The sequence below is a fragment of the Podarcis tiliguerta genome (assembly GCF_965153285.1).
Source record: "Podarcis tiliguerta genome assembly, chromosome: 5".
Taxonomy (NCBI): domain Eukaryota; kingdom Metazoa; phylum Chordata; class Lepidosauria; order Squamata; family Lacertidae; genus Podarcis; species Podarcis tiliguerta.
This window is the reverse complement of record NC_139538.1, coordinates 81378902-81403127: the sequence shown is the minus strand read 5'-3', so window position 1 is coordinate 81403127 and position 24226 is coordinate 81378902. Positions and strand designations below refer to the sequence as shown.

General features: G+C 42.1%; 1 protein-coding gene and 1 long non-coding RNA gene across 3 annotated transcripts in view; one reads left to right on the top strand and one right to left on the bottom strand.

The window, feature by feature from the left end:
- The window catches only part of LRMDA (leucine rich melanocyte differentiation associated), a 740402-nt gene that overhangs the window by 372495 nt on the left and 343681 nt on the right, over window positions 1-24226 (top strand). The gene's annotated exons all lie outside the window — the stretch shown is intronic.
- Window positions 13564-14079, bottom strand: LOC310677599. Its single transcript, XR_014511318.1, has 2 exons — window positions 14044-14079; window positions 13564-13712 (listed from the first exon to the last, which is right to left on the bottom strand). It is a non-coding gene; the product is annotated as an uncharacterized lncRNA (long non-coding RNA).

The following is a 24226-nucleotide window of genomic DNA, read 5'->3' as shown; positions in this document are numbered from 1 at the left end:
TTTTTTTCCTTTTCCTTTTTTTAGCTTGGTTGGCTATCTTTGACTTAGAAAGCAAGACTGTACTTATTGGAACAAAACAAAAAAAGGATTTATTAAGTCAAATATTAATTTTTAGAATATTCATCACCTGGGTTGAATATGAACAATGGTAATCAAATTGTATGGCTTCTTGTGCAAAGGTAGAGCCCATCCATCACAAAGCTTGGCCTATAGCTGTATATCAATTTTCAGTATTAAAGTTACACAGTATTATCTTAGCATTAGGTTAACTGTCAAATAAAAATAAAAATTAATAAGCTGGAAAAAGGAAAAGACAAGGCATCCCTCATTTAAACCCCTTAACCAGAGCCAACCATAATTGAAATGTCTTTTTCTGAAATGTTAGCTTTAATTCAACTGAGGTTCACACCTCAACATATTTTTATGATTGTTAAATACTTCTGGAGGGGCAGAAATCACCAGGTTTTAATGTTCACATGTTATTAATTCTGTCTTTGCCCGATTGTTGCATTGTAGTGTAACTTGAGGATGAAATGGACTTCAGGAAGCCAGTTTGACCTTGAAACTTGTTTTTCAAAATGGAGATAATGGAGCAATTCAGAGGCTTACTCTGGACTTTGTGCTTGCAGTCACCCTTTGTAGGTTTGTGTAAAACTGTAGAACTGCCAAAAAACGGGGAGGGGGGGGGACCTGCCCTAGGAAGGCTTACAAAGATTATGAATGCAATTTTCAGAATCCTGAACATGGTGGCTTCAAGTGTGGAGTTTTGTTGGGGGGAGGGTTACATATTCAGATCTTCCTGAATCAGAAATTTCAAACAGCTTTCTGTGCACACCCACAATGGACCTATGGGGATGTGCTGATTCAAAATTGTCTTGTGGTTGCTGAGTGCGAGTAGAGAGGCTTGCCAAATAACATCATGTATGACAGGGATAGCCAGCACAGTTCTTGCCAGATGTTACTGGACCACCCCTTCCATCATCCCTGACCACTGGCCAAGCTAGCTGGGGCTGATGCGATATATAGTCTGGAACCCACATCATATGTCAGGGATAATCACAGAGGTGACCAACTCATGCTTTCACACACATACACAAACACACAATCTTTATTTTATTTTTTAAGGTCATCATAGGTGAATCAGGTACCCATGAATTCGGTACTCAAAATGGATTGCCTGTATCAAAAATGAAATTAACTTTTTGGTGGAAGCAATTCACATCCTTCTTAATAAGGATGTCAGACATGGCTGTCAAGTAAGAGGGGCAGAAAGGGCACATGTATTAATGTTTTGGATACTGATTTCCCTGGGAAATGTGAACTTCCCTATTAGATACAGGGCTGCTGGTGGCACCATATGCTCACTGGAAATATGCATAGGATGCTTTTGGTACCAGTGAGAAATTCCCCTCCAAGCAAATACCAGCTTTGGAAGAAGAATTCTCCAGTATGTAAACCTCTCAAGTGAATGATCATCGATGAGGCATTGTGGTTAAAAAATGTCTGGCTAGGACCTGGGAGACTAAGTTCAAATCTCCATGCAGCCATGAAGCACACTGGATGACCTTGGGGCAGTCAATGCCTCTCACCCTAGACTAACTCACAGGGTTGTTGTGGTGATTCAATGAGGGGCATATTATTATTATTATTATTATTATTATTATTATTATTATTATTATTATTATTATATAAATTATATCTGGAACTGAATTTTTCTGGAACTGTGGATGAATGTTGAGAATTGGGAAATATTTTATTTTTAACCAAGCACAGGCAATCCAGTGTAGTATTATCGTAGAACTTGCCGTACCACATATTTGAGTTTCTGAATTGTTTGCCAGAGGCCACTTGGGGAGTGTGTGTTAGAGGGAAGTTTTGAACTGGGAGCTTCCTGGTTTACATCCTAGTCCAATAGTGCTGGGCAGGCAGGAGGCAGTGATGGACATCAACGTGGATGGTTTTAAAAGAGGAATAGACAGGTACATGGCAGAGATGGCTACTAGTTCTTGTGCTCATGTTCTGCTCACTGATTTCCTACGGGCTTCTGGTTGGCCATGTGAGAACAGGATGCTGGACTAGATGGGCAACAGGCCTGATCCAGCAGGCTATTCTTATGTTCTTATTTGGGGTCAGAAGTCCAGGTCTCCACTAAGCAGCACAGTCAGGAGTTGCTCCAACACAACAGAACTAGCTCAATGCATATCATGAAGTGATATGGGTTGCCATCTGCAAAGGGAGAGAGCATAAGACTGTTAAGTCCAGAGTCTAAAATTATCCAGTTGCACTACTGGCTCAGTTTCCCCACCACTATGTTAACCTAGTTTCCAGATCTTTTACCCTCAGACCAACAAGCAAGTGGGTTTCGTGTTCTGCAGGTGTTCATCTCTGACCCATAAATTAAAGCTTTTAGATCCTCTACCATAATTTTAGGAGCTTACTCATATGATCTTAAGGCTTTTATGACCTCATAGGAAAGTCCTGTTCTGCTATCTGGGGACCATTTGAAATATTAATGACACAATACACATCAGTTTTGCTGGCAGACCTATTCTACCTATAAGCCTGCTTCAAAAAGGCACTGGGTGTTTTCCCCCTGTTCCCTCCCCCCTTTTACCTCACATTTTGTCCCTTTAGAAATTATCATGACGCATGTCAGGCGCTTTCACACAGAAGGAAAAAAGTCACATTAGCTTCCAAGTTTCTGATTGTCTAAATAACACAGTAACTCAACATACAGCTGTCTGGCATTTTGACAGTACAATAACCCATAATTCCTTCTGCCACTCAACACTTCAAGGTTAGCATTTTGTAGTTTGCTCTCAAGGAGCATTCATTTAAATTTTCAAGAGGCAAAGTGCTGAAATGCTGCATTATACCTCTTTAGATATATTTTTATTTACTTTTCTGGTGTCCAATTTTTTCCTCCTCTCCTGGTATTTTCTCTCTCTTTAAGTTGCCAGTGAAGGAGTTAAGTATTCTCCAAACTCTCTCTATTAATTTTGTATTTAATATAATAAACATTAACACTATGCCTTGCTATAGCAAGGGCATACAATAGTAAGATATTATTTAGATTTGTAAACTGTAGGGAAAGTCAGAAAAATGAAAATAGACATGCTGATTTGCCAAATTGTTTGTTTAACATGAGCTTTGGTATGAGCTTGGCTTGGGAGAGACCGATTACTGGGGTGTTTGTGGATGGGAGAACAGCATGGGATTCTTTCTTGAATGACTTACTTTGAGAAACAGTAATATTTGGTCATCTTAAACTTCTGTATCACATCACATAGTTTTACCACACTAGAATCTCAACAATTTTATTGGAAGTTGGGAGACAGTCTCTCACAAGGCAAAGTTTGGTATGTTTTACCCAAGATCAGTTCCTTAGACAAATATCATTTCCATGAAGGAAACTACAAGTACCTGATAGGGACATGACTATGGAAGTGATGAGTTGTTCTAGATCAGGCATCCCCAAACTCGGCCCTCCAGCTGTTTTGAGACTACAACTCCCATCATCCCTGACCACTGGCCCTGCTAGCTAGGGATGATGGGAGTTGTGGTCCCAAAACAGCTGGAGGGCTGAGTTTGGGGATGCCTGTTCTTGATGTTAGGCTAGATGTTCTAGCCTAGCATTTCCTCTGACATGTAGTTTTTCTGTGTGAAGCAGGGTGGGGCAGAGGGGTATTGTAGGGTGTACAGTTACCTCAGTCGTCAACTGCATTCTAAAGTGAAAAAGCTGAGACCTAGGTCTGCCACATCAGTGAGAACTAGTACACAATATTATGTCAGACTTATGAGTGTACATGAGCCTATTTCATTACTGTGTAAACCTGACACACATCTGGGCTCTCTGCTGTGTGTACATGTTCTACAACAGAAATATGCAAAATCCACACAAACTTCACACACTTTCCACCTGCAGCGGGTGCAGAGAACTGAGCCCTTCCACACCCATGCCTCATCTCTCTATATGCCTCCCCCACTTGGCAGGCTACTGATACTTTAGAGTGCTCCACATCTCAAATGACTGCTGATTCTGTGTCATGGGGTGAAGGAGCTATGGGGAATTATCAAAGAAAGCAAGGTGAATACATCTCCATGCACTAAGGTAAAAGGTATAGGACCTCTGGACAGATAAAGGTAAAGGTAAAGGTACCCCTGCCCGTACGGGCCAGTCTTCCCAGACTCTAGGGTTGTGCGCTCATAGGCCGGGAGCCAGCGCTGTCCGCAGACATTTCTGGGTCACGTGACCAGCGTGACAAGCTGCATCTGGTGAGCCAGCGCAGCACAAGGAACGCCGTTTACCTTCCCGCTGGTAAGCGGTCCCTATTTATCTACTTGCACCCGGGGGTGCTTTCGAACTGCTAGGTTGGCAGGTGCTGGGACCGAACGACGGGAGCGTACCCCGCCGCGGGGATTCGAACCGCCAACCATGCGATCGGCAAGTCCTAGGCACTGAGGTTTTACCCACAGCGCCACCCGCGTCCCTTGTGGACAGATAAGTTCAGTCAAAGGCAACTATGGGATGTGGCGCTCATCTTGCTTCAGGTAAAGGGAACCGGCATTTGTCTGCAGACAGCTTTCTGCAGACACCAGGCAGGCCCCACAAATTACCCGGAGATGCATTTTAAATAAAAGGACACATTCTATTCACGTAAAAACACGCTGATTCCCGGACTGTCCACAGGCTGGATTGAGAAGGCGATTGGGCCGGATCCGGCCCCCGGGCCTTAGTTTGCCTACCCATGCTCTAGAGCAAGGGTTGTCAACCTGGTCCCTACCACCCACTAGTGGGTGTTTCAGGATTCTAGGTGGGTGGTAGGGGGATCTACGGCACAAGCTGAATCCTCCTTCCATCGAGCACTGGTGGGCGTTAAAGAAATTTTACCATCAAGAAAGATGCATTAGTGGGCGGTAGGTATGAAAAGGTTGACGACCCCTGCTCTAGCGTATTAGATGTGGACTTGAGAGACTGAGATTCCAATTCCTGCTCAGCTGTTAATTTTCCTCCCCAACAATCCATTTGCAACCCTGTTAACTCAGAAAATCGCATTGATGAAATTTCGGGTGGTCTACCAGCATAAAGTTCTTTCTCACCATTTAAAATTTAGTATGACATGGCGGCATATTGATCAAAAAGCCACAGTTCCATAAAACAATATGTTACTGCACTGTGACATAAACACTGGTAACCGGGGCAGATTGCAATATTATAACAAGTAAAAACCTTCACACAAAAAACCCCAGTCTGAATGCAGCCTGGGTGACCTAGGGTTAGTCATTTTTTAGGTTAACCTCTCACTGGATTGTTGTGGTGACAACATGGGTAACAGTGGTGGAGAAGAACCATGAACAAAGTCCTTCATGTAGAAAGGATGGAAAAGAGGTGTAATAAATAAGGAGTAAAAGTGCTTCCTCCAACTGGATCTAAACATTTAACCGAGAATTGGGAGAAATCATAATAAAAAATACAAAGTATTCTTTAAAATGTTGCTGCTTGTTTTCTATGTAACTTGGAGTAGCACTGAATATTGTTTGGAGCAATTTTTGCACGAACAGGACAGCTGTATAACCAAGTAGCCCTTTAAATCCATCTGTGCCTTCCTTCTTCCTAGTATAAAAGACGGCAGGATTTCACTCTCTGTCTCTGTTCCAGCAGGAATATGTGCTGCTTAGGTATTCATTTCAGTGGCATTGACAATGCTGACAATATAATTGACCTAAAAAGTTCTGGATTTCCTGTTAATGCACTTTTAGAAATGTACATCAACTACAGAAAATCATTTCTATCTACATTTCGCTTGATTTCCATTTTCAAGAAAAAAGGGTTTCATCATTATTATTCTATTTGAATAGCACTGATATCTTGAGAGATGGAAGGAGACTTCTATTGTATGCAGGAGTACTTTATTTCGATATTTTCTTTGTCTGATTATACATGATAAACACACATTAGTGACATTCCGTGCATGTTTTGAAGATAAATGGAATATCTCTTTAAGCCATTCCTGACACTTCCTAACCTGTGGGTTTAATGGCATATTCTTTCTTTGATTCAATAATTTGTCTGTCAAAAAAGCTGTGCTGACATTCTCCTTGTTGTGGGACTGAAATGGAAAGAAATCTCTTATCTTTGAGATAATTTTTTTTTAAATCGAGGTGAACATTTTAGGATAAAAAATGTTTTTAAAATCATTTTGGTGAGGGGGAAAAAGATGTAAGTGTTGACATTATACCAAGTGCTGGATGGCAAGTGATAAAAGGAATAATATTATCTAAAACTCGAAGTCTTTCTTGAATTAATTAGGGAATGTGTGAAGTCTTTTTTTTTAAGGCAGTAACCTCTATTGCTTCTTGCATAAGTAGTAGCTCTGTCAACTTACAGATATAAATGTCTAAAATAATGGACTTTGTCTGGACTAATCTGTGACTTTTCAGTTTTAGAAGTATCAGTGATAATCTTAGTGTTTATTTCAGTTGTTCCTATGCCTCCTTTTTTCGGGTTTACAGCCAGAATGTCATGGTTTGTTTCATCCTAATATATAGGGAGGAATTTGTTGACATTTCTTGGAACAATATTGCACAGGTATCTTTAATCCTATAAGGATTTTAAATCCTCATTTCTCTCTGGCACCCTAGTTGTAAAGTCCATTCCTGTCTGGTGTTGAGTATGGCTGTTGTTACTATGGGCTACTTCATATGTTTGGGATATAGGTGCCCCTGTGTTGCATGTACCCTATAAAAATGTGAGAGTGAGACCTGAAGGTGCATACGCTCCTTGTTGTGCTTTTATGTTGTCTTGACTAATTTTCTTTCTTTCTTTACAATCTTCTTACCCTGCTCTTCAGCTGAAAAGGCACCCAGACAAATGCACAGATCACCATAGAACAGGATGATGTAAAGTAAAACAAACCCTAACCCTGCCCTCAAACTTACAGTCTAAAAGACATGACACAAGAGCAAAAGGGGCTGGGGCTGGAAGAGGAAAACAAGAATACTCTGGCACTAACTCTGGTCCCCATTGGTAAAATTCATATGATGACCAGCCTGGATGGAAATAGTTCAGGGAAAGGAGAAGCCAGTGAAGTGGGTCCACTTCTTACTTTGTGTCTCCAGCATAGCACATGGATACAGTATGCAAATAGTTAAACTAGGAATGTACAATGTTCATGCCACCTTTCAGACATTCAAATGTCAATGTATTTAGGATATTTGCCACCGTGCCCATGAAAATGGGGCAGGGATCAAGTCGCCATTTTGTGCTAAGCTTCAAATGGAGTGTTATGTTGTGGTGGTGGTTGTTTTTTGTTGTTGTTAATAATAATTTCATTCAAAAATTGCTTCCCATGAGGCACCCTGAAGCAATTTACAAAATAATAAAGACATATGTAAAACAGTTACATATATTAAAACAGTACATATAAAAACTATATAGTGGTGCCTCGCAAGATGAAATTAATTCGTTCTGCGAGTTTTTTCGTTCTACGAGTTTTTTCGTCTTGCGAAGCACCAATGTGTATTGACGGCTTCCCATAGGAATGCATTGGTGGTTTAAAAAAAAAAAGGCGCAAGATGTTTCGTCTTGCGAAGCAAGCCCATAGGGAAATCCGTCTTGCGAAGCAACTCAGAAAACAAAAAACTCTTTCGTCTTGCGAGTTTTTGTCTTCCGAGGCATTCGTCTTGCGAGGTACCACTGTATATCTATATCTATATCTATCTATCTATCTATCTATCTATCTGTTCAGATGCAATACAGATACCAACTAAATGCACAAAGTAAAGTGTCATGTACTTGGTATTCAAGGAGTGCAGTGCATTGTGTGTCTTTCCTGGCCCCTTTGAAACTGGATGTAGGGGCTGTGTAGACTTGTGTCCTTAATTATGCCCAATCACCTTTTGGTCCAGATATCTTACAATGTGCTCAGAGTCTTTTCTTCCCCTCACTTCCAATGGGTTCGACGGTCAAGTATAGTATTTGAATTTAAAACATAGTGTTATGTCCTGAATTGGAATGTAAAATTTCATTGTGAGATCTTGCTGTTCAAAGAAGATAACATATTACAAACAAACAAACAGAATGTTCAATAGGCAAAACACACACAAAAAGGCCAAAATAATTTCTTTTCTCAGTTGAAAAAGAAAGACAGGAATGTCTTTCCCCATGATAGAGAACACCATGGGTAAGCAGTGTGGCATGGTTCTGCCCCACCCACATCCTGTCCTTTAAGATTACCCAGTTTCTCTAATTCTCAATCATATGTAAACAGAAATCACCTCTTACCTACGGCAGGCTCGAAAACACAGGTTACAGATTACTACACCGGCAGCAATTAACACTTCAATAGCTCCCATCTCCTTACCACTGTTACCTCATCCTTGGCCATTTGCTGGGTTACAGGGCAGTCATCTCATTGTTGCATCAAAGCCACCTGCCAATCAGAACCCACGTAGGTCAAGAACACTTTAAACACCGGCCTTTGTCATCCATCTGACAATCCATGGTTGCCTTGAGGCCAGGAGCCTGTCTGTAAGTCGATACATTAGGATAGAAATGATTAGAAAAAATTGCTTTATTTTCTTCCATGCCCCATTCTACCTTTTCCCATTGGGTCTCTTAAACAAGATTATTAATAAACTGTCTTGAAATTGGGAGCTGGAGTCTGATGTGTGTTTGTGACACCTTATAGGAGAGTATATTCCACCCCTACCCTGTGGCTCAATCTCTTTGATCCCATGCTACCCATTCATGTCTAGGGAGAATTGGAGGGGAACCAGCTAGCCTGCTCCCTATGAGGGATAAGCGTGGGCTGGATGTCCCCTCATCTCCCTATCTAATATTAATCACTTGTAGCACTCAGAATCACTCTCAGCTCAAGTTTAAAGGAGTGCAAAGTCTGGTGATAGCATACCTCAGTTTGGGTGTTTTTGAGTGCTTTGCTACAAGTTCTAATTTCCATAACATAGACATTAGCCTTGAGATTTTAGCCTTTATTTTGCAAGACTTCGTTTTCCTCCTGAAAGGTAATATAATTTAAAATATGTGTGATTGGAAATTGTGCTGGCTCCTTACATTCACATGTGGGAACATTTTGCAGGTGGGTTTATTTTATTTTTAAAAGAAATATTAATCACATCTGAACCCTGCCCTTCTTTCAAGAAGCACAGGGTGGCTTAAAATTTTATACTCTCAGATCTGTTAGGGACACCACAAGAGCACCTGATGAACTTTAAGACTGTTTGAGTAGTTTAACCCAAATATCTTTGATCCAAGGCCATCAATCAGTTTGCCACAGAACACTGGTTAATTCAATAATCTGGAACCTATAGCCCTCCAGATGTTGTTCGCCTACAACTCCCATGAGCCCCAGCCAGTTTGGCCGATAGTCAGGGATGGTTGAAATCGTGGAACTTCATCTGGAAGGGCTACAAGTTCCCAGTCTCTGGATTAAATTCAGGTTACCAGATGTCCCCGTTTCCCGGGGACAGTCCCCGGATTTATACATCAGTCCCCATACAAAATCCATTGAAGTTGAAAAGTGTCCCTGGATTCATTGAAAAAAATCTGGTAACCTTAGATTAAAGTCATCTACCAATGAGCATTTTTCAGGCCTAAAACATGTGGAAGCTGGAAGCAAGTGTCAAATCTCTTTTTGTTAACTAGCATGGATTCATTTATCTTCAGGATTTCTTCTTCTCCTTTTATCTTGATGGCCCTCTCCTTGTTCTTCCTGAAACACTGACTTAGCAACTGGATATCATAAGTAATGGTCAGAACTCTAGAATGTATGGGGGTCACCAGAACCACAGGTACTGAATATTTGCAGATACGTTTCAAACAACTAAGCTTCTCAGTATGGGATGTTTGCATGCCATGAGTCCTTTAGACCTGCAGTAAAAAAAATGAACTCAGTTGATTGGGAGACAAGGATGTCCTGTCTGGAAGGAAGTTGAAAATGGGAGAAAACAATTCTTTGAGAAAAGAAATTTTATGACCAAAGGCTCCTGGAAAGCAAAACAGCAGTTGGGAAGTGTCTGCAAGTGATTGATTAAGAACAGGAGAAAAGCTTCATTGTAAATAGTGCAGACATCAGAGTCCTTTCCATAGTGCTGGCTAAAATTATTTATTAAAATATTTATATTCCACCCTTTCTATCACAACAGCAGAATCTACAAAAGAGCTATTGCTGCTTGTTGGTGCTACCATTTAGGTGGTACTGCTAATGTAATGCTAAACATCTTAAAACATAGAAACAATACAGTCTAGTTCAGAAGAATTTGTGTATTTGTTTGTAATATATTTAATCTGCCCTTCACCAGGTGGTTGCAGGGCAGAAATAATCATAACAAAATCCAGAAACCAGTCCAATTCTCCCACTGGCAGACCTGCTTCAGATTGTACAGAGGAATATAGCTGGGCATAAAATTAATACATCTATAGCACTAGCAGAGTGGAGAACATTTTTCATCACAAAGACTGCATACTTTTAGGGTTGCCATGCACCTGGAATTTCCAAGAGATGTCCCCATTTTCAGGCTTAAAAATTCTGTCCATTTTTTAGAATTTGCAAAAATGGTTTGTTTGTTTGTTTGGTCTGCCCTGCCCCAATCCTTGTGCTCCGCTTGCCAAGGTCAGCCGGTCTTGCATCTCTCTCTGTCTCTTCTCCTGCCCAGCTCTTTTCTCCACCCTGTCCCCTCTCTTCTGGAGCCACCTGCCAGGCAGTGAGGGGCTGGCAGTAGCTGTGGTGGCTGGGGCTAGACTTGGCTGGGTACACACCCAGCAGAGGTGAGGGGAGGGAAGCGAGGGGAGGGACTGAGGCAGCGGTTCCCTCCGGATTGGACTCCTGACTCCACCCCCCTGCTCCTGATCCCCCTTCCTTCTTTTCTTCCCTCCTCACTCTTGCATTATTTTGCAAACTTTGGGGTGGGTGGGTAATAGAGTTTTTTAATGGGCTGTGTGTATGCTGGGGAAAATCTCTCTTGAGCAGGCAGAGAGCTCTTCACTTGGCTTCCCCACCCTTTCCTTGCATTGGGAAAAGGTTTTTTTAAAAAATGTATACAGTGGTACCTCGGGTTACAGACGCTTCAGGTTACAGACTCCGCTAACCCAGAAATAGTACCTTGGGTTAAGAACTTTGCTTCAGGATGAGAACAGAAATTGTGCTCCGGTGGAGCGGCGGCAGTGGGAGGCCCCATTAGCTAAAGTGGTGCTTCAGTTTCAGGTTAAGAATGGACCTCCAGAACGAATTAAGTTCTTAACCTGAGGTACCACTGTATAGTTTCTTTTGGGGGGGTGTTGCAGGCAGGGGTGTATTGAATCTGAATAATCAGATCTATAAACCTATTCTCCACCCCTATCGCCCAGTTTACATGATCTGGAACCTATATTATTCCCTGCCTTCTTTCTGCATATAGCATGTCAATAAGATACCTCTCCTCTGCATCGCCCCCCCCCCCCCAGCAATTTTTTAAGTTTTGTGGTGTCTTTTTCTCTTGGGTGTCCTCTTTTTTGCTCTTCAAAATATGGCAACATTTGAGGGCCAAATGTTGGTTCTGGGTGTGGGGAGAAGCCAAAGTGGGTGGAACAAATAATGCTATTTTTTACTTTTGTGCAATAGATTTGTCTCCACACATATTCTTTATCCTTATTCAGGAAAGCAAAATGCATTATCATAGTTCAAAGACACATTCTAGTCTAGCAAAAAAAAAAACAACCCAAACCACTCAAGGCATATGCAAAGCAAGACTGGTGAGTGATGTAGCCTGAGGAGACTCCTGAGGGCCAGGTAGAGAGACCTGAGTTCATAGTTGCCCTCTGGGCCTGAAGTTTCCGTCTCAGTATTCAAACTCTTTTGTTAATATTGTCATGCTAAGCTTTGCAGCAATCTTGGAAGTTGGGCTCATTATTTTTATCCTTATATTATACATTGAGAGAGGTGGGGGTTATCTAAGGCCTCCTCATGTTCTAGAACACACAAAGCAACAAGATCACTACGAGAGACAGAGATACCATACCCCACAAGTGTCCCAAATTTCCCAAGACACTCCCAGAATTATAGAAGCCATCCTGGCTTCTGATTTGATCCCAGAATGTCTTGTTTCCCCCCCCCCTCCAATTCCACCACTGCTGAGCCACATTGTTGTGCAAGTCAGTTGCCTCCTGCAAGGGCACAGCACTAAAAATGCAGCCTCCAACATTCCTCTAGTGAAAATTGGGGTTCGTGTCTTTCGGTGCTGTGCTGCCGCGTGAGCCAGCTGACTCATACAATAGCGTGGCACTAAAACACAGGTGTCCCAATTTTTATCAAAGGGATGTTGGAGGGTGTGGAAGTACCATTGTGCTAGCAGCAATGTTAGCTTAAGACCTGTTGTTCCAAGTGACACTCTTGAATGAGATCCTTTCTGTTGCCCCTCCTCTTGGCAGGTGTTTTAATTGATTTTTGGAAGAACATGTGGAAATACCTTTACTATACAGTGGTACCTCGCAAGACGAATGCCTCGCAAGATGAAAAACTTGCAAGACGAAAGAGTTTTTTGTTTTTTGAGTTGCTTCGCAAGACGAATTTCCCTATGGGCTTGCTTCGCAAGACGAAAACGTCTTGCGCCTTTTCCTTCAAACCGTCAATGCATTCCTATGGGAAACCGTCAATGCATTTCCTATGGGAAACCGTGCTTCGCAAGATGAAAAATTCACAAGACGAAAAAACTTGCAGAACGAATTAATTTCGTCTTGCGAGGCACCACTGTATATGAAATGAAATCTTAGCAGACCCTATAATGCCCTTAATGAAGGCAGTGGACATGATCCAGTGGGAAGTTCTTAAGCAAGTGTATTGAAATCAAGGGGGGTTGCACCAGAGCAGTGAGGCTTGCACAAGAGCACTTTCCTCTGGATTGTTCCCAGTGTGCCGGTATATATTAAACTTTTACTGACGTTCTACCAAGAAGGTACGGTTGTTAGCGGAGCTGTTTAGTGAATAACCAGGTGATGAAGCAACTACATAAATGCCGGGGGGGGGGGATATCCCTGGATAAACAAAGCAAATGTGTTCACATTGCCTTTTGCAGACATATAAATATTTAATAATCATCTGTCTACGATGTGTGTGTGTGTGTGTGTGTAAATCTTTAAATAGACTGTTCCAAAGGCCAGAACCTGAATTTTAATTGATACACATTAGTCAATGTGGCTTTTTCTTTGGTTGAATGGTTTTATCTCTTCTAGGCAATTCTTTTCAAGACTTATATCTCTGATAAAACCTGCATTTTAAATGAAAGAAGGTTCTTTTTTTTTATTGTAGCCAAAGAAGGAGCCAAACGTTTGCAGCTCAGATTAGATTGCCTTGATCCACTTGTTATCTCAGCAAGAAATACAGATTAGTGTCCATGTAAAAAGTCTGTGTGCACGCGTGCATGTGTGTGCAGAACAAAGTCTATGTGTACATACACTTGTGATTATGAGCAACCCCCTCATATTATTAATATTATTACAAAACGCTTTTAATGTGTAGTCTTTATGTTCTTCAATGCTTTCTTATTAATACTGCATCCACCAGCCACATGTATGTCCAAAACGGTGTTTAATTTTTCTCCCTTTTTCTGGCCACGTAGCTCAAGGCACCTTGATTCAACTGTCCCCTTGGATGTACCTTCTGTATCTCACATGAGCCAATTTCGACCGTCTAAGTGCTCAAATTGAGCTATTTTGCTCTCTGTAAAAATAAACCCAGGACCATTATGTGTGATTTTTCATTCACACACACACACACACACACACACACTCCCCATTATTTTCTCCCTCCTCTCCTTTTCTCAGCAGCCCCGGTGAATGCAGAGTGGCAACATTGTGGAGACCGTTGCGTTCACTCCAGGCATGTCAACTTCAATCTGCTGCGATTTGGTGTGAAATCTGTGCCATGGTGCGGGGCAAGAAAGGTCAACCCCCCATAATTGATGTTGCTTATTCATCTGCTTCCCGTGTATTTTTTCCCCTCTCCTCTCTACACGCTGGCCTTTGTTTGGATAAATTGTTTGAAGATTTACTGTAGTCCTTAAAGCCTGAGACGCAGCTCCTGCCGCTGCCCAGCTTCAGTGTCCTTTGCTAGGCAGGAGGCTCTGTTTGGATGACACACAATGGCATGCACACACTCACAGGGGGAGGGAGGGAAGGAGGGAGGGAGAAAGAGAGAGAGAGAGAGAGAGAGAGAGAGAGAGAAGAGTTCCCCCCAAAGACAAAACCCAGAGGACATATTTGAGTGTAACAGTTGCGACAGTTTTTCAGGCCGATTTACTATAAAATCTAAGTCGTGTTATACAACGTCTTAATAGCTATTAAAACCCCAAATATTATTTTTAGGAACTTAGGCTGAACCAAGGGTGAAAGGGCAGGGCTTGCGAGAGATTGAGAGAAAGGGAGAAGTGATATTTCGAATTCCCTTATTGACAGTTTTCAAATTATTTCAAGAGGTGGAAACCCCTAATGATGATGACTGATGTGGCAATTTATCCTATTTTGGGTCATTACCTTTATTCTCCTTATGGCAGCAAATGACTTCATTTACAATATATATATAAATATTATATTACTGAGCTGATCTCTTTGGCAACTTGAGGGGTCTTAGCCATGGATCTGAAAGAAATCAATGGTTACTAAATGGCAGAATTTCAATGAATGTAAATGAAAGAGATTTTGAGTACTGCAAAACGAGTATAAAAGATATTTTTTTAAAAATGTAGTATGTATCCTTGTGATTGCAGCCATGAAAAAAAAATGCATATTGAACTCCTTATAAAAGGAAGCTTTAAAAAAAACCAAAAAAACAAAACAAAACAAAACCCAGAAAGGGCTACCTTCTGTAGATCAGAAGAAAGGGTGGGGGAGAAGGCTCCCATCACCCAGTAATCCTGCCTGTAGATTGAATAAAATAGTTTGAAATCATTGTTTTGATTCCCATTGACTGAAGGCTGGAGTAGCTTTATTGGTTAAGCTGTTAAGTCTGCCGCAGTTTAAACACTTCTTTCCTGGTGCGCCCCTGCTTCAATTGACCTTGAGATGCGTTATCTTAAGTCGTGTTTTGTTTTTGAAAGAAACATGTATTGCTTTAGATGCCCAAGGCTGCTTCATGGTTTAGGTGCATATATTGTTATTGTTATTGTTGTTATTATTATTATTATTATTTAAACAACATGCATAGGAACAAATAAGCATGTGTCACACACGACAGAACTTTTTCTTCCTTGTAAAGCACAAAGAGAGTGGTGTACAACCCACTATTTTTAGCATATTTGAGGACAAGTGTATTCAGAGGATATACTGGGAATTGAGAGTTTTGGGTTTCAAATCCCTTCTCAGCCAGTGGATTACCCTGGACAAAGTGAACTTTCCCTTTCTTTCCAGGGTTTCTACTCACTTCTTTTTCTAGGGATACTGTAAGGACAAACACGATAAGGAATACAAAGCCTTTGGTTTAAGAAAAATATACTTACTCTTTTTTTATATGAAACCCTACAACAAACTGAAATTACATTTATTTAATCGAATTATATTAATAATAAACAAACACTACACTGCAAATATAAAAGCAATATATTCAACTGCACATCTAAATAAGTGCATTTTAAAATCTTACCTGCATATTAAATGCTATTTAAAAATAATTGCTGTTGCCGTTGGTTGATATTGCTATTGTTATGGCTCCAATTTGTTTTCAGAATGATTTCTTCAATAAACACCCTTGGAAGCAGGGGACAGGACCATGCACCAATTTCTCTGCCTAAAGATGTAATGATAGTAAGAAGCTAAAATCCTGTGTTTGCTAAAGAATCATTACATTAGCAGGAATAACAGGGTAAAGGAAATTCTTTTGAAGCTGAAAGTAATTGACAATAAAATTCAGACAACCAAAATTATATAGAATGCTCCTTTTGCTGAAATAAAGGCCAAATTTATAAGCCGTGTTTGCAGGTTTACTCAAATACAAATTGTTCTTTTTCATAGAGATATTGGTAACGCACTAACTGCATTAATGTAGTGACTAATACACACAGCGATCTTTCAGATTTAGTGCTATCACCACCACAGCACAATATTTTTCAATAATATCCCCCTTTCTGTTATTTTTCATGCTTTCAGTGATTAAGTTACAACTGTGTTTGCATAGTAATTTATTTTGGGTGGGGGCGGGGGATCCCTAGGAGCTGACATTTTCCTTCTCAGTCTCCAGTGAAAAAGTCCCTACCTAATTTCTCTTTAAAAAGAGTTTTCTATTGCTTTTTGATGCAGGATTAAATATAGATACAATATAGTCTACACAAAGAGCAGGTAACACAGTAAAAAATAATGTCCACGCGTTGTAAGAGTTAAGATTGTGTCTGGGGAATAACTTGTTTGAATGCTGGAGGCGGGGAAGAGTGTGTGTGTGTGTGTGTGTGTGTGTGTGTTGGCTTTGGCTGCTGGTGATGGAGAATCCTGAAGAGAAGCCAAAACTCCATCTTCTGCTCTTTTTCCATGTGCATGCTTTTGTCAAAATGTTATGTGGGGTTTATGAATACTCTATGTAGATCCCTTGTGTGCAAACTGAAACGGTACACTCCAGGAGCTGTTCTACTGTGTAATCTGCTGTAGAGATAGCCTTGCTCTTGCAAATTCATCTTAAGAGAAAGGTGGACCGATAAACCCTACCTGCGCCATAAATTTAAAGCAATATCATACCACTTGAAGCAGTCATAGGTTCCCCCAAAGAATTCTGGGAACTGTAGTTTGCTAAGGGTGTTGACTGAGGTACTTTGATTCCCATGGAAGAGCTCATTGAAAGTGAGGAGGGGAGAAGCTTTCTTGTCCATGAACAGGCAGCTGTTCTGGTGGGGCTTATGGACTGTGGGCATGAGTGGAGTAGTGTGGGAAGAAGCAGAGGGTCCACCTGTTTGCTCCTGTTTTTGTTTTGCTGCCCGCCAGCCATCTGGAGCAGTAGACAGGAAGTTACTTTTTTGTGTTGTGGAGGGAGGAAATCACGGAAACCACCTTTCTTTCCTTTTGCTGCTTGCTAGTCATGTGGACGCGGGTGGCACTGTGGGTTAAAGCCTCAGTGCCTAGGGCTTGCCGATCGAAAGGTCGGCGGTTCGAATCCCCGCGGCGGGGTGTGCTCCTGCTGTTCGGTCCCAGCGCCTGCCAACCTAGCAGTTCGAAAGCACCCCGGGTGCAAGTAGATAAATAGGGACCGCTTACTAGCAGGAAGGTAAACTGCGTTTCCGTGTGCGGCTCTGGCTCGCCAGAGCAGCGATGTCACGCTGGCCACGTGACCCGGAAGTGTCTTCGGACAGCGCTGGCCCTTGGCCTCTTTGAGTGAGATGGGCGCACAACCCTAGAGTCTGTCAAGACTGGCCCGTACGGGCAGGGGTACCTTTACCTTTAGTCATGTGGCAGGCAGCTGCTTGAAGGGCTTTTTGAAAAGCGAGGTGAAGGAATAAATTCAGAAATAATGTCCTGCTGCTGCTGTGTTTGCTTTGATGCCTGAAGGTGAGGTGAGGGGAGGATATGGCAACATTTTCTTAGTTCTGTTGCATGCCATGCAGCAGGAATTGCTTGAAAGCTGTTGGAGGGGGGATGCAGTACAGAGGCATCATCGTTATTATCTTCATTAGTGCCTTTTTCTGGCTTGTTCCAAAGTTGTTAGGAGAAGGAGGGGCCCAATGAAGTACTGCTACTACTACTACCATGGCCTTGTTCCCAAAAAGAGCTCCGGGTGGTAAACAAACCAATAATAATAGCCTGAAGCAATTCCAGCATGGATCAATGTGGGTAGGGGTAGGGGTAATGTTTAAAGCGTTAATCTGGTCTACCATCTTGATTCAAAATAGTACCTGGTGTTCAAATATAGACAGAGGCTGCCACCTCCAACTCAGGAACCTTTGTGCCGAGTTTAGTAGAAATTTATTGAGAGGCACTCAGATTGGTGCAGATTGGAACTGTCCTGCCAGACTGAGTGACAATATTTCCAGAGATGTTCAAATCAGTGTACTTTGGACCTATAAGACCAGGTAAAAGGTGAAGTAACACAATAGTCACTTTTTGGTCCTCCATCTTTATTCAAAATGGTACCCAGCATCCAATCATCAAAGAAATCCACCGGCCCCACCTGGAAACCCTCATGTCAAGTTTGATGATAGTATCTGAAGAAGTGCCAAAACTGTGCCCAAAATGGGCTAAATCATGCCAAAGTAACATTTTGGTCAGTCATCTTGATTCAAAATGTCACCTGGCATCCAAACATAGATGAAAACTGCTGCCCCTTCTTGGGAACCCTCACAACAAGTTTGTTAACAATATATTGGGAGGCGTCCAAAGAGAACAGACAGCGACACATTTTCCATAATATATTGTATATATTTATATCCTGCTCTTCCTTTATAAAGCTCAGTGTGGATTAGATGGGAGTCCCAGTGTCTCCACGTCTAGGAAATGATCACCTCCACATATCAGCAGTAGGACTGTGTGCTTCTAGACATGACCAGTCATTTCTGCCCTGGCATAATTTCCTGTCAAACATTTTGTATATTGCTGACACTTGAGCATTGTTTGCATGTATAATTTTAAAGCAACTATCTTTAAATGACTCCCTGGCAAATTATGTGCAATCATAGTATAGTCTCCTTAATACCTTTATTTGACCTATGAAAAATGGCATAAAGTCATTAGTAAGCTTTTGAGTTCCCCGGACGTCTTTATCTAGGAGGATATTAAACAAAGCAGGAGAAATGTAAGCTAGGCATATTCTTTCCCAAAGTATGCAGTTTACAAACAGCCTACGTTTCAAAACAGTCATGCAGCAGTGTGTGGATGGCTGTTTTTGTCTTTTGTAAAAACTCAACTCTGAATGGTTTTTGTAAATATTCAATCGACTTCAGCTTGCAGTGTGATGTCACAAAGTGACAGACTGCTCCTTCCCCCCCTCTGCTTTTCATCTTTTCACTGTCAAAATGCACCCTTTGGCAGGATATTTTTCAATGGCTAAATGTGAGGCTGAGACACATTGCTCAGGGTTTCCTCCTTCATAATTCCAGCATTGTTCCATCTTCATTGTGTGTGTGTGTATATACCGATATGTGTGTGTGTGTGTGTGTGTGTGTGTGTGTGTGTGTGTGTATATATATATATCACACACACACACACACACACGGAGATCTCCCACTGAAATAATTACTTTTACTGCTTTCTTTTTTCTCCAGTTAGTTTTACTATATGGATCGAATTTGTGGGATTTTTATGATGACAGCTCGTGACTGTGGCTGTGCAAATAAGAACTCTATTTATGTGAGATAAAATATGCATGTATTAATACTGAAAATCCCATGATAGACACCAGCAACTGGAGGCCCTTGGGACAGATGTTGCCCCCTGGGCTGGCACCCACCACTCCATGTAACCAGCCTAGAAGCAATATGAAGGAGCAGCATTTGTGATAATAGGAACTGGTAGCAGGTCTTTTTGGCAGACTTGGTCCACCTTCTGGAGGTTTTCCAACTGGTAATAATAGCTTTTAATTTGGGTCATGTGGTGGTAATTTTGTTGTCATCCTTCTATCTTTGGAGATGATGGAAGAGTGAGCCTTTTGGGAGTAAAGGCAAACCATTAGATATTACAGCGCCTGCTGTGGCTGTAGAGACTGATGCAGGAGAGACATGTTTTTAGCAAGTGGCGCAGATGAGGGCCTCCAGTTTTGCTGCTACAGGTACACCGTGACACAATATGTAGTGTAAATTGTGGTGATGGAAAGCTATGCTGTAAGTACTCAGAGGTACTCTGTATGAGGTCATGACATGTTCTCAAGCCCGCCCCGCAGGCATGATGACAAACACGGTGCCTTGCTGAGATGAGTGTGCTGCAGTGGGCTAATGGTTACATAAAGAGGTAAGCAGCACATGCTAGCGTTATAACCACAGTCTTTCTCCGCTGTCTCTCCTTGGAAAGGGGGTGGAAGATTTAATCTGAGGCTAAACAAGCTCCAAGGACGTGGGTGGCGCTGTGGTCTAAACCACTGAGCCCCTTGGGCTTGCCGATCACAAGGTTGGTGGTTTGAACCCCTGCGATGAGGTGAGCTCCCGTTGCTCGGTCCCAGCTCCTGCCAACCTAGCAGTTTAAAAGCATGCCCCAAAGTGCAAGTAGATAAATAGGTACCACTCCTGCGGGAAGGTAAACGGCATTTCTGTGTGCTGCTCTGGTTTTGCCAGAAGCAGCTTAGTGATGCTGGCCATATGACCCGGAAAAACTCTCTGTGGACAAACACCAGCTCCCTCAGCCTGTAAAACGAGATGAGCACTGCAACCCCAGAGTCATCTGCGACTGGACTTAAATGTCAGGGGTCCTTTACCTTTACCTTTTAAGCAAACTCCAGAACTGGGATGGAGAGCCTGTGGCCCTTGAGAGGCTGTTGGACTACAATTCCCATCAGCCTCCACCCATGGCCCATGGTCAGGGATGATGGAAGCTGCAGCCATGCAATAATTGGTTCCCTGTTCCTGTTCTATAACCAGAGGGCGATTCTTGTGAATCTCAGATGGTTCAAGATGCGGTCTTCCTGCAGGCCAACATCTGGCTACGGTAGTAACTGAAATCTGACTTTGGAAATCTTTAGTTTAAAGATGTTATTCTTGGTTTGGCTTTAGAAGCATTTCCATCCCTTCAGTTTAGAACATTGTATTCTCTATGCCCTTCGGTTATGCACACAACACCCATTAGTGCTGGCAGGCACTCTGTGCTTGTGTTGTGAAAGCAGAATAGACCCCTGTGTCGTAATGATATGTTAGATCGCCTCTCATAGCTGTGTGTGAGATTCCTGATCTATTGTGCCAAAGAAACTACATGAGTGAGAGTTGCTGTCAAATTCAGAAGAAAGTGAGAACTTTAAGTCCTCTTATTTGAAAAACACTTTTGCTGCAAGAGGTGTAATTTATTATTATCACTGTAGGCAGAAGGTTCATAAGAAACATGAGCCACACAGCGCCCATATTGACTGAGTGTTCAGTTAAAAACCTTAAGATCAGAACATAAGCTTCTGTCAGTGTAAACTGCTGTTTGATTTTTGGTGTGTGTGTGTGTGTGTGTAATCACCTATAAAACCTAGTGTTTTGTTCCCAGTAATATTTAGTCATAATCAATATACTTTTCCCATAGTGTGTGCGGCTGATGTTATAAACCTTTGCAAAGAAGCCTTTCATCATCAGTAAACTTACCTCAAGGATACATTTTTAACTTGATTTAAAAAAGGAAAAGAAGCATTAGCAGCCATTTTTTATTTCTAAAAAAAATTGTTTGTACTCTGCCTAACAGACACCTGGAGAGAGGAATGAAAACAAACCAGTTCCATTATTTATTCTGCAACTTGTCAGTTTGATTAGTCGCCTCTCTCCCTTCTAAGAGAACAGTGGATCATTAAATGATGTCCATGCTTAAATGCAGGAACCCTGCCTTGTGTCTGTTAATGCATAATTGGACTGTCTTTTAATACATGCGGAGGCACTTGTTTCTGAATATAAACCCTGCACCTCAACAGGTCAGGGAGATAGTGAAAACCTGTTTGTTGTCTGGCTTTGTCTTGGCAAATAATGGAGTCACTAATCTACTTGATCTCTCCGAGTCAGATAAAGAAGAAAGTGAGCGATGCATACATTTCAAAGATGGAAGGCACTTGTAAAAGCAATTTCTTTGGAGGGGGAAAAAAACCTAGAGCTAAGGCTGTTGGAAACCTTTTAATTAGTACTAATTACCTCAGCAGAAAAACGTTGGAGGCTTGAAAGGATTTGTGTCAGCAAGTGAAAGATCAAAGATTGTGGCGCTTGCATTTTAATCTGTTAGCTATAAAAACGAATAAGGGGGTGGTAATGGGGCCCAAGAGAATGACAACCCAGGTGGTTGAAGGCCTTAATCCCTTCTTTACTGCTAAAGCCTGAGGCCTAGTTCCAATTACATAATAAGATGATTTAATTTTTGCTTTAATTTTTCCAAATAATAAAAATATCCTGCTCCTTTACCTTTTGGTAAGGACAAGACATTGTTTCACTTGATGCACACTAAGCTAGTTTGTCTTCTGATATTTTCAGTCAATACCCATGTGGTTGATGATTTTTCTGTTGATGTTTACTTCTTGTAAGATATGAACCTTTGAACAGGTACGTGAAAGGAACATGGGACACCAGAGAACCTGTAGATTCGTATCAGTAAGTTACCATCACATAGGGGCTGGCGCACAGATAATAATGCTTCCATTCCGATTGCATAACCACATCGGAACACGTTACTTCCCCACGCCACCTTGGGAACTTAAATTCCAGAGCCTAAACATAGCAAATTGTTGCACTACTAGTAACAGTAACCATGGTTATATCTCATCAGGTTCCCACTTAAAACAAGATGCAAACCTTGGTCTCAGATTCTCGGTTAAGCAGGAACCAAGGTTAGCTTGAATCCTGGCTAATGCTGATGTAACAATTACACACATCCACCCACATGCTTGCTGAAAGTCCATTTTTTGAAAATACATTCTTAATAATATACTGCCTCACCTTCCAAAAAAGAAAAATGTAATACAGTGGTACCTCAGGTTACATACGCTTCAGGTTACATACGCTTCAGGTCTGTAACGCTTCAGGTTACAGACTCTGCTAACCCAGAAATAGTACCTCAGGTTAAGAACTTTGCTTCAGGATGAGAACAGAAATCGTGCTCCGGCGGCAGGGCGGCAGCGGGAGGCCCCATTATCTAAAGTGGTGCTTCAGGTTAAGAACAGTTTCAGGTTAAGAACGGACCTTTGGAACGAATTAAGTACCACTGAGGTACCACTTTATTGCATTGCAATAAAGCCAGCTTCATAAACATTGTTGCTATATTGGAGGTAAAGGTATAGGTAAAGGGACCCCTGACTGTTAGGTCCAGTTGAGGATAACTCTGTGGTTGAGGCGCTCATCTCGTTTTACTGGGTGAGGGAGCCGGCGTACAGCTTCCAGGGCATGTGGCCAGCATGACTAAGCCTCTTCTGGCAAACCAGAGCAGCGCATGGAAACGCCGTTTACCTTCCCACCGGAGTGGTACCTATTTATCTACTTGCACTTTGACGTTCTTTTGAACTGCTAGGTTGGCAGGAGCAGGGACTGAGCAACGGGAGCTCACCCCATCGCGGGGATTCGAACCATGCCCTTTTGATCAGCAAGCCCTAGGTTCTGTGGTTTACACCACAGTGCCACCTGCTACAATCCCCTAATAGTGTCCCTCAGGGCAGGAACAAATTTGCCAAACAACTGTTTTCATGTTAGCATACACAAAAACGTATTGTATCCGATATGACTGCTGTTGTTCTCGTGGGTATGACCTGCATCCTTTCTGATGCATACCCCCCCTCCCCACTTTGGTTCAGTGACCCCATCTTGTCTGCAATTGCAGTTTCCCCAAGAAATTCTGGAATCTTTTGTCATAATGTACAGTTGCTTAAGAATGTTGGGTTGGCTGCTCTGCTTATTCCAAGCTCGGGCATGAGGCCCTTAGCCCAACCCTGCTCCCAAAGTCTCCCACATGTGCCAGCTCATCCTTCCATTGCTGAGCAGGAGGGCCTCTTGTTGTTTAGTTGTTTAGTCGTGTCCGACTCTTCGTGACCCCATGGACCAGAGCACGCCAGGCACTCCTGTCTTCCACTGCCTCCCGCAATTTGGTCAAACTCATGCTGGTAGCTTTGAGAACACTATCCAGCCATCTCGTCCTCTGCCGTCCCCTTCTCCTTGTGCCCTCCATCTTTCCCAACATCAGGGTCTTTTCCAGGGAGTCTTCTCTTCTCACGAGGTGGCCAAAGTATTGGAGCCTCAGCTTCACAATCTGTACTTCCAGTGAGCACTCAGGGCTGTTTTCCTTCAGAATGGATAGGTTTGATCTTCTTGCAGTCCATGGGACTCTCAAGAGTCTCCTCCAGCACCATAATTCAAAAGCATCAATTCTTCGGCGATCAGCCTTCTTTATGGTCCAGCTCTCACTTCCATACATCACTACTGGGAAAACCATAGCTTTTACTATACAGACCTTTGTTGGCAAGGTGATGTCTCAGCTTTTAAAGATGTTGTCTAGGTTTGTCATTGCTTTTCTCCCAAGAAGCAGGTGTCTTTTAATTTTGTGGCTGCTGTCACCATTTGCAGTGATCATGGAACCCAAGAAAGTAAAATCTCTCACTGCCTCCATTTCTTCCCCTTC